Source organism: Idiotropiscis lumnitzeri, chromosome 2 (assembly GCF_059441095.1).
Source record: "Idiotropiscis lumnitzeri isolate Australia: NSW breed Sydney's pygmy pipehorse chromosome 2, RoL_Ilum_1.0, whole genome shotgun sequence".
NCBI lineage: Eukaryota > Metazoa > Chordata > Actinopteri > Syngnathiformes > Syngnathidae > Idiotropiscis > Idiotropiscis lumnitzeri.
In genome coordinates this window covers 32817682-32829498 of record NC_142392.1, presented here as the reverse complement: position 1 = coordinate 32829498, position 11817 = coordinate 32817682, and the positions used below count along the sequence as shown (strand labels likewise).

General features: G+C 41.2%; 1 pseudogene; it reads right to left on the bottom strand.

The window, feature by feature from the left end:
• Nucleotides 1–2713: 2713 nt before the first annotated feature.
• Nucleotides 2714–7498, bottom strand: LOC148342345 (uncharacterized; annotated as a pseudogene).
• Between the last annotated feature and the right edge of the window lie 4319 nt (nucleotides 7499–11817).

Here is an 11817-nt window from a genome sequence, read left to right as displayed (position 1 = left end):
GTTTTATGATATATCGTGATCAACTTGATATTTTCGAAGAATATCTTATAGAAAATATTAACTTTGACTAAAAATGGGTAATGTGTTGAGAAAATTATCGCTTTTTGGCTATAGAAGCTACTTTGAGTCGCTCGGGTTCGATCGACACGTTTCAAAATATTTTGGAAAATTGGGAAAATGAGATAAGTGACTTAGCATACTCACGTTGTTTAACGATGTGATAAGATACCGTCTCTGTCATCAACAACCTGTGGATCTCGCACACGAATTGAAGATGTTTGAAGACCTGTTAGAATCAAAAGTTGATCCATCTGTTTTAACCCTGACCTATAGACTTTTTACGTCTTCGAGAATCCTTATCATGTGTAACCAGACTTAACCTTGTCATATTTTTGTATTTCATTCAATTAAAAATGGATGTTTTTAAAAATATGCTTTTGCGTCTGTGTGTTTAGACAAATAACAATGTGACGTTTGTCACTAAATCATAAACCGTCATGAGCGTTAAACGTTGGTTGAAAAAATTGTACTACGATCCCATTCAACCAGCCAGTTTTGGAGGTGCAGATCGCCTTCATTTAGCTGCGAGGGAGAAAATGGGTCAAAAAGTGACGCGTCATAAAGTCAAGGATTTTTTTATCATCGCAAGATGCATACACCTACAAAAATAGGAGCACAGAAAGGTTTAAAGGGAAGTCTCTGCTTTGAAGCTTGCCCCACAGAGTAATAAAATTGCACTTGGTAACAAATAAATTACCGCAAAAGTCGGCCAGCCAGGATGAAATAGTTAAAGACAGAGAGTTTCCAGAGTTAACAAGGATCATTAAGCGTTCACTGTATCGCGTACCATCGCTATTTAGAATTTATTGTCATCGTGCCCGCAGGTGGTCAAAAGTAAAGACGGCTGCCGCCAGCACAAACGGCCCCAAAACCTGAAAATAATATTGGAGAGAGAGAGAAAAAGAAATCTGCCAATATGGAAATGCACTGGTGCCGGACTACGAGTCCATCATAAAACAGAAGCATTGTTCGGTAAATAAATTAAGGTTGAATGATTTAGAAAAATAACATAAATTATGCTGCTTTATATTTTGATGTAAAATCTTAAGAGCTCCTTTCAGAGCGCATTCTCGCATTTAGTAAGAAGGATTGTGTACATTATTTAAGAAATGAGACATTAAGTGATAAAGACTGCGTAAACATCATTTAAGAAATAATAAAAGCCTCGTTCTTCTGAACTGTCAGTAAAACACCGGACTTAATAGCTCTCGGGTGGTGCTTTATGTTTAGTGGAAAACACCAAAATTTGTTTAATACCATTTATGCTTGCATACTCTTACGCTGATATATTGTGTTTTCAGTAAGTCGATGTCAGATACACAGAATGGAATGGTGTTTATCTACTTCTTTGAAAAGGTAAATATTTTACGAATCCGAAAAGAAATGTAGCAATTTTTGTAATGTTAGCAAAGTCGAGTAAGTTTTGCTGCAGATATGACTTGACACCGATTTGACAGTCTTTTTCATCCTTAATTTACTTTTCTTTTTTTTTTAAATCTGACTTGATGATTTATTATCCTGACAAAATTCTTACTAATAGCTACTGTTAACATCTTTTGCAGCGAGACTTCAGCAAACTATTAAAACAATAACAATAATATGCTTATTCTCTGCCTTTGTTTTTTGTTTCTTTTGTAGGAGACATGACTGTGATATATTAACAAAAAAGATGGCAGGAATTTGTTCATATTAATTTTTGTTTGTCTTGGCGTGTTTAATTTTTTTAAAAGGAAAACAGGCAACATAAAAGATAGACGCATTTTCGCAAATAAACCTCATTCTCATTCTCTGTATTTTGATTATTTGAAAAATATCTCTCGGGTTGTTGGGTGCGTGTCTTGAATTTCACAATGTATTATTTACCAGTGATGCACGATAATATTACCATTGTTTTTAACACGCTGGCCATCGATCATGTGGTATTGGCATTAATTTCACAGTTTGAGCCGTGACTTTTGACCGTAGGTCAGTCAAATGGTCCAGGCTGACTTTCTAGAAACTCAGCATGAACTGTAAAATAGTCCCACTTTTTCCATGCATTGTAAATGATTCACTTTGTGACTATAGTAACATGTCAGAAATTAGTCAGAAATGTTTATCATTGTTTTCCAAAGTAAATGCCGGTGTTTGCCCGTCTTATTCTGAGTCACAAAGCAGAGAAAATTAACTTTCAAGAGGCTGAAATCAGGACTTGGGCAATTTGAATTTTAAGTAGTGTCTCTCAACGATTAACCGATTATCAAAATACTTAACATTTGATTCCAGATTAATTATAGCGGTCACTGAAGGTGTAGTGGTACACTCGACTCGACCGAGTTGGGTGCTGTGCGGGCAGCGTGGGTTCAGTTTCCACTCAGTGACTTTGTCTATGTCCGTCCTGTGACTGGCTGACAAACAGCTTAGGGTGTTGTGCGCTTTTCGCCCCGGAGTCAGCTGGGATAGGCTCCCGCGACCCTGTACAGGATAAGCGGTGTGGATAATGACATGACATTAATGATAGCCTAATCATTCAATTGTTGCACCTTTTCTTGCCTGATGACGACCGTTTTATTGCGTGCTACTTTTCAAACTTGTAACGATGCATTCTTGTATTTATTCTTCCACCTTCCCCCTGTGTTTTCCAACAGGTAAGCTGTGACCTTTCCTGTCTTTGTCACTCCATGCACTGGCAAGTACCGCGGGCAGTCCTGGCCAGGCGGAAAGGGGCAGTACTCGTAAACTGTGCTGCTTCTGGAGACCCCATGGCTGCGGGCCCACCATCTCCCTCTGCGAGCAACCGAAAGCTCACACTGGTGGAGTTGATTTTATACTACCTGTTGATCTTGCTGGTTTCTGGGCTGCAACCAACAGCGGGTCAGAGGGTCTACACCATCACATGAGCTGTCCACATACCAGGAGGTCGGGAGGAAGCAGAACAAATTGCCATTAAACAACTACGGACATGTAAGTTCAACAACTCTGCTCTTAGTGTTCTGGTTTGCACAGGTGAAGGGTAAAAAACACAAAATGGAGACTTCTGCTCAATTATGCTGCTGCACAAACCAAATCAAAAACAGTTTCCATTAGTGCGTCTGCGTCTGCCTATTCAGAAAGCCCGACTTGACTTTCAAAGCAACATATTGTAAATCTGAACATATGGCCAAGGAATGACACTGTCTTCGTGCTTCAGTAATGTCTGTGTTAGATTTGAGCTTGATTTCATGTAAGAAAACGCATCACTTTTAGTTTTACCCCGTGGTTTTCAACCGCACAACCATTTTTTTTTCACTTTTTATGCATGTAGCAATGCGTTGTTCTTGACTGAATGTCAATTTTTAAGCAACCCTTCATGAAAATGATCAAAGCGTTTCGGAACCTTTTTTCTGTTCTGCTTGAATCCTACTTTTAATTAACTGGAGACCTTAAAAAAGGCAAACAAATGTTGCTGATGAATGATAGAAAAAAATGAAAATACAATGAAATAATAATAATAATAGTCTAATTGCCACTATTCTGCTTTGGTAACCTGTTCTGACATTTCCAGTAAAACGGTGCGGCAGCTTCCTGGGATGTTCTCTAGAGGAAAAATGACCAAATTCTTTAAATGCATGTTAACCTGGGTTTGTGTCAGATGTTTACTCAATATTTTGAAGCTGGTGCTTTTCAAGGTGGAAATGTCGTAAGAAGCTGTGTCTTTGTCTCCATTTTGTGTTTTTTACCCTTCACCTGTGCAAACCAGAACACTAAGAGCAGAGTTGTTGAACTTACATGTCCGTAGTTGAGGAACCCTTGTTTAATGGCAATTTGTTCTGCTTCCTCCCGACCTCCTGGTATGTGGACAGCTCATGTGTTGGTGTAGACCCTCTGACCCGTTGTTGGTTGCAGCCCAGAAACCAGCAAGATCAACAGGTAGTATAAAATCAACTCCACCAGTGTGAGCTTTCGGTTGCTCGCAGAGGGAGATGGTGGGCCCGCAGCCATGGGGTCTCCAGAAGCAGCACAGTTTACGAGTACTGCCCCTTTCCGCCTGGCCAGGACTGCCCGCGGTACTTGCCAGTGCATGGAGTGACAAAGACAGGAAAGGTCACAGCTTACCTGTTGGAAAACACAGGGGGAAGGTGGAAGAATAAATACAAGAGTGCATCGTTACAAGTTTGAAAAGTAGCACGCAATAAAACGGTCGTCATCAGGCAAGAAAAGGTGCAACAATTGAATGATTAGGCTATCATTAATGTCATGTCATTATCCACACCGCTTATCCTGTACAGGGTCGCGGGAGGGTGCTGGACCCTATCCCAGCTGACTACGGGCGAAAAGCGCACAACCCCCTAAGCTGGTTGCCAGCCAGTCACAGGACGGACATAGACACCGTCACTGAGTGGAAACTGAACCCACGCTGCCCACACAGCACACAACTCGGTCGAGTCTATCCATTAGTCACAAATAATTACAGTGGAACCTCGGTTCTCGAACGACTCTGAGTTCGAACAAATCGGAGTCCGAACAAAAAAATAGAGAAATTCTTGCTTCGCAGTTCGAACAAACATCAGAGTTCGAACGCCGGTATGACGCGTGAGTGCGTACGCGAGGGTGGGATGCTGAGCGGCGTACGGGTGTAGATCGCTCTCTTGCTCTCTTCGTGATCAACTGTTGTCGCGTGCGGACGTGCTGCGTTTTGCTCTCGCGTTTTATAGAGGTGTACGAAGTGTTTTAGCCCCTAATCATGCCTCCAAAGAAAGTCAGTGCAAGCAGTAAAGGAATGGTTTCGGTGTTCGAACAATTCGCTTTTCGAACAGGGTTCAGGAACGGATTATGGTCGAGAACCGAGGTTCCACTGTATATTGAAATTAGAGGACACTGCAGGGAATGTCATGGCCATCTTGACATCAATTGCGACAGCGAGCCTGAACTCGACGGTCCAATGATGCTCAACTGTTTACATCAAGAACATTGATGACTCTCATTACACTGGCAGCTCAAAGCGATTCCTGTCTGGGCAGTTGCATGTGAAGATAGCCAAGGAACTTGTTGAGGGCAGGATGGAACCACATGTATGGCGGGCACCACAAGCAACAACACTAATGAACTTCGGAGATCCTGAGCCAAGCCACCTCCCAAATTTGGCCACCCTGCGCAAGGCAAAACAAGAGAGAAATGATTTGGCATTGGGTGATAAAAATCCAATTTTGTCGTTGCAGCTGTTAAAGTACAGTACACCTCACAGTGGGAGCATCAAAGACATTGGACTTGACAAATTCTTCTGTCATTACTGGAGTCAAACACAAATGCATGTGTACAAGACATTGTCAAAAAAAACCTCATCCAACTGTATGCTTTGATGCTACTGGCTCAGTAGTTAAGAAACTGGTGAGACCGAATGGCTCGTCCGGCCACATCTTCCTTTATCAGGGTGTTCTGATGGGAAATAACAGCTGTAGTGTCCCAGTGGTGCAGATGTTATCAGAGAAGCATGATGTTGGCGCTATCACAGGGTGGCTAAAAGAATGGATACATGCAAGTGCACCGGCCCCAAAAGAAGCTGTAAGTGATTTATCTCTCGCAATTCTTGGATCTCTGGTCAAAGCTTTTACCCCACATCCCGATTTGAAGAGCTACATTAATGAGTGCTTTAAAGTCTTACTTGGGAATCAGCATGCAAACCTGCCGCCATGCTTTGTCAGGGTAGATGTTGCACACTGCATCAAAATGATCTGCCAGTGGGACTGCCTGAAAAATAAAAGACATCGTGTTAAAGAGTTTAATGTGAGATCATTAGCACAACTACTCAAGTCACAATGTGTGGAACATTCAACAGAACTTCTACGTGCCATCACTATTGTGGCACTGAGTGAGTCCGAAGGTAATGACAGTTCTGCAACCCCTCTCCCATCAGAAAAGTGGAAGAAATACCTAAAAACACAAATTGCACAAGAAGACTGTATCAGCATGCCAGACACAGAGGTTCAGGCACAGGAACCCGTCGAGGCGCATCAACAGATCCACACTAATGCTCGACCGTGGGTGACTGAATTATGCGAGGAGAGCAGGTCACTTGCCATGGCTGAGGGAGACAGAGATAACATCCACTTCCTCCCTGAGATTATTCCCCACATCATCAGACTGGGAAGTTACTTACCACTCTGGACAGGAGTAATGAATGGTCCCTCTCTTCCGAAGCACCACCATCACTGCAAGTTCGGCAGCTGTTGAAGCAGAGTTTAAAAACATAAAAAATGGGCTTTTCAAGCATGAAAGCCTTCCCATTCGTGTCGACCGGTTTGTTGCCCGTCATCTTGCCTTCATTGAGGGAAATATGCGGATTTCTGCTGCAAAACAAAAAAGAGAAAAGGCTGATGTAGGTGATGCTACGACTGTCTTAAGACCTGACGATGTCTCTACTACCCAGAGTGGGGGAAAAAATGTAAAAAATGATGCTGACCTTGGTGATGAATCTGATGCTGCTGCAAACAATCTTCATATTACCGAAGTTGAGAACTGGAGAGGCTTAGAAGTTCCACCCAAAAAAGGAAGATGAGTTCATATCTCTCTCCTTGTCCTGAGTGGCTGCATGTGGATTCATCCGTGGAACGTAAAAAAGTCAAGGTGCAATTGTTGAAAAATGGAAACCAACAACAGCCTGTTAAACTTTCCAAGTTGAAAGTCGCTGTGCTCAACATTTGTGCATTTGATGCCGTGTTTCAGTGTCTTTCTTGCTCTTATTGTGACAGCTTTTCATTTGAAAAGGCTGTAAGCAGCAAGACCTGTGACAATCCATTCCTCCACTTGGTAAAAACCATCGCAACACGAGGTGTGACACAACACGTGTATTCCAAGAGGGCAGAACTCCTGAAAGAAATATTCAAGCCTGTCCACCTAACCTCTGGTGCTCTCCAAATAGATGCACAATGCCACATCTCGACAGTGATTGAGAGAGCTATGAGGAATCTTCCAAGTGTATACTTGAAAAAACAATGTTCCTCACCGTACTGCAGCCTAAGCACTCAAGTAATAAGGAAAGTTCCGCTTGTGTGTACCAACATTGCTGTCCTGCAGACCTGTGGCATGACTCATCTTCAGACTGCTGCTGAAGAAGGACTGAGCCTTCCTGACTCTACTTGCCTCCGACCAATCCAAAATGCATCTCAGTGTCCATCTACATTTAAAAAGCAAGACAACAGTACAGGAAAGGCTCTGTGTTCGGCAAATGTTTCCCACAGCTACAGTCTGGGAGAATGTTTGTGGATTGACACCGACCTTGGTACGAGTGGGACAGAAGTTGCCCTGCTTGAAATTCCCTCTAGTCTGGTGCTGCAAGAGAATATGTTTACTTTGAGAGCAGTCATAGGATTTCAAAGAGGTTTGACCCAGGATTCTCTTGGACATTATGTGGCATACTGCAGGAGGGCTGCTTTTGCCTAGGAGATGTACAATGACCTGGAAAGTGGAGTGAAAGCAGCATCAGAAAGGACAAAGATCTTCCCACATGCTTTGTTCTTCACAAAGCAGTGATTGCTTAATTGTTGCAATGTAAATAGTTTGGTGTTTTGTTTGTTGCTGTTTGTTTTTACATATAAAGCTTTCTCTACAGACTCTCATCAATTACGCATGGACTGTTTTTATATTAATTCAGTTGTTCTCAAATGAGGGAATGCTACATCGAGGGGTGTGTTTATGTTGTTTTTATTTCAAAATAGATCAAGGGATAAGTTTCGGCCTCACGTCTGCTATAATTTAAGAAATAATCACATAGCTTTAATGACTACTGATGAAATAAACACGTGAGCAGCAGAACAACATATTAAAAGAAATAAGATCGAATTTAAAGTAATGGACAGCAGTGAAAACAGGAAGATTTTAAGATTATTGCATGCTAGCAAAAAAAAGCTACAACAGTGAGTGTGACATGTTTACCTGAAGTTCGTCCGGCAACAGTTGCTTTCCAGGATCATGAAGAATGTAAAATGCGCAGAAACATGCAAAACATCGGTTCATTCCAGGAACTAGTTTATAACCTGGAATTAATAACAAATACGAGTGATTCAAGTGATTAGCTGAACGCGGTAGCGCGATACCTAGCTCCTTGTTCGACAGCATCCAAAACAAAATAGACTGACGCCGGAGCGTTAGTGTTTGTGACGTCACCGCGTGAATTAAAACGTGTAATATCTATCGAACCGGAGCAACACAAACGAAACTTTTAACAGCACAAACAAGCACAAACGAATGGCACCATTCCCGACCCATTTGGATGAAAGTGGGGGGCTGGGTGATGTCACCACTCGAAATAAAAAAGTGTAATATCTCTGGAACCGAAGCAGCACAAACGGAAATTTTAACAGCACAAACGAGCACAGATGCAGCACAAACGAAACAAACTATTTCACCCTATTTTTGCAAGAAATGGAGCGCCAACTTCACGCTGATGGACTAGGCGCGCGCCGTTGACCAGTACGGTGTGATAAACTGGATCGTGCTAGTCTAAAGAGTTATATCAATGGAATTAGGCCATAACTCATAGAGAAACTGGGTTTCTCGGGAAACTGGGTTTCCCCTGCGGATAGCACGGTAGTGTAAATTAAGGGTTCTGCGGTCCCTCTAAAACCGAATCGTGTTATTCAAGGAGTTATATAAATCGTATTAGGTCGTAACTCGTTTAGAAACATGTTTTCTCGGTGCGGAAAACTGTCTCGTGTCCGAGATCTTACATTGTGGAAACAAAGGATGGACAAAGAGTGAGGGGGAACTGGAGGAGTCTTGTGAAGGTTCCCGAGAACTAGTGATGGGTCCAGCGACACTGAGGCGTCGATGCGTGCGCCGAGCTTCCAGGGCAAACCCGTGTCGGTGAGCGTACTGCTTTAAGAAAGTCACGTGACCACTATCAGAACCGTGTCGACACAGCGGTCGCGCACCAAACTGTGTTTATAAGGAAGCGTATCTGTCAACAGGATGCACGCTCAAAACAAGCATCGAGTTATTGGCGCGTTACTCTGCGTTAAATATCCGCAAGATGGAAGACGTCACTGGTAAACGCAAGTTTTCTGCCTTGTGCGCACTCAGAGGTGCAGCGCTATATGTCAGCAGGACACGTTGCACGTACGGAAGACCCGCTCTTATACGTTGTGCACACCGGCCTCTTCAGTGCCTTGTGGGAGGATCTTCTCAAAGGCGGGGGAAATTGCCTAAAAAAAAAAAGATATAAATAGACTGAATAACAAAACGCTGGAGAAACTATTTTTTTTAATAAAAATCTTTAATTACAATGAGTCCATTGTTATTCACAACACTTTTACTTAGGCATTCAGACAGATGTTCACTTAATTTATCAACTGCGTCTCGAATATCAAAGATTTTTTGATGAAAGTACGTATATGTAAAAATAATGTGAATGCAAATGCCTAATCAATGGAATTGGATAAAATTAGTTTGACAGATCAGAGTCTGATGACCCGGTCAATTTTTTCCTGCAAGTCCACCAGGTGTCAGTATTCAGCAACACAGTGTCAACACAGTGTCAATACAGTGTGTCACTGTGTCAAAACGATACAGGATGCCTCAACTACCCATCACTACCGAGGACTGCAAGAAATCTTCTGATAAGGCTGAGGCTGCAAAGCAGGCGGATACATCGAAGGAGCACAGACCTCAACCACCAGCAATTTCTGGGATTACTGAACCTCTTTGAAGATCAACAAGAGTTAGACGACAACCGGACAGGCTGATTGAAAATGTTTAATGTTGTGTTATTGTTGCTAAAATGGTTGTAGAGCTGCTTGTTGGCATAAAAAAATGGGTAGATATTGATCAGAAGTGAAAATAATTGATAACAAAACAAAATTATTATAATAATAAAATTTAAAAAAAATTAATTAAAAAAGTCATAGGCATTGTTTAACGTTTGAAAGGGAGATGTAATGATAGCAGTTATATCATTAGTCACTAGTTGGCAGTATTGCCTGACGTGTGTTTGGTTACCAGACGAACTCGTGTGTACACACATAGACGAGAATGCAAGTCAATAACTAAAGAGACACAAGCCTGCAGCATCACTGGACCTGCGTGACTTCTTAAGATAGAAGACAAAACTTTACAGTAACCATTAAAAAAACGGATAGTCACCATAATTTTTTTTTTTTTTTTAAACGTATCGTAAACATACTAAAGCTGTTGCTTTATGTTATTTACAAAGATTTTTTGTTTAAAATCCCCCTGGCTCTTCTTTTTGTCTTTTCTATATTATGTATGAATTAATAACTGTGTTTGGTTGTTAATGTTAATCAAGGTTTACACAAATAAAATTGACTTGACTTGACTTGACTTGACTTTTTTTTTTTTTTTACAAAAAACGTATGAGTAAATATTTATCATCTCATCAATATTTGCACCATAGAGTACTGAGTTTTGAGATCCTTACGATAATAGTTCTCAAAATTATATTTCTTGTCAATTTAGCTTAGTTAAGGGATATTTTATTGACAATCTAACATCAATCTACAAAGACAGAAAACAAATTGGTGGTGGGGAGGCGCGAATCTTTTACTTCTTGGTAGGGGCGGGCGTGAAATAATTGAGAAGCACTACTAGTATATGCAGACATTATATTCATACAATCTTGCAGCCCGAGTGATCCACAGCATTGTTGCAAGTTCGGTCGGAGAAACGTAAACGTCCCACTGTTGTTCCAGCAGCGGCTACTCGGGGCATAGGCGGAAGTGACGTAAGAGCTGACGCGCAAATGTGGCGTTAATTTAGTTTTTTTTTTTTATCAACCGAATTAAAATATTATATAAAATATATATTAAAATAGAACAGCCAGGGTCAAAAACAAACGCAGAGGCAAAGAAATATATTTGAAAAATTCGTGCTTAAAGCATGACGTCATTAGCAAGCGCGCAGCTTCCGAAGGACCTCGACCCCATCCACCGACCCGTCCACACCGGAACAAAAACACCCACTGCTAAATTCTTCTGATTTAGTGTGGAACTGACTGTAATTTTCTCAAATGATGTCCAGTGCTACTCTAAAGGACGTCGACATAATTCATTAAGTCTTTGTGTCCCGATAACCTCATCTTTGCGCGTTGATGCTTTTCGGTGTAGTTAGCTTAGCTTGTTAGCTAGCTAGCCGCTAACGAAAAGAGGCACACGACTCATCGCCAAGCAGAGATCAAGTGCGGATTTTTTGGAATTATCATTTGAAAATGTGTGCAAGAACGACGCCCAAGTACAAAGAGGAACTTTGTGGAATAAAAGAAGAAGAGAACGAGCAACATCTTCAACTGCTGGACGAAGGTTGCAACCAGCTTCGTGTTGTGCCACTCAAAGCAGGTTTGTACACGTTTTACTCTCATTTGCTTTGTAAAGAACGACTTTGCATGCATCACAACATTAAGTTGTTTGCGGAAATGCGTTCAAGGTTATTGCCGTTTTATTTTTAAATATTGCTTGCCGGCTTGCTAAATATTTGTTTATGCCAAATTAAATCAGTGCAGAAAATAAATGCCAAAGAATAACCAATAGTGGGGGGTGAACTCCATGTTTTTTTTCTCAGTTTAAAATTCGAACTGATTATTTAAGATTTTACATTTTCTGGTTTTTATATCTTGTTCAAGCAATGACTTAGGGAAGGAATTCTGCCTGACTCTAAAAAATGTGCACACTGCGGCGAAAACATCAATGGCGGTTGATCAATTTTAGTGGATAAAACGCAAAATATTACGTTTAAAAAAAAACAAGTACGTATTGGTCTTATTTATTTATTAACTTTTTACTGGATTGGTCG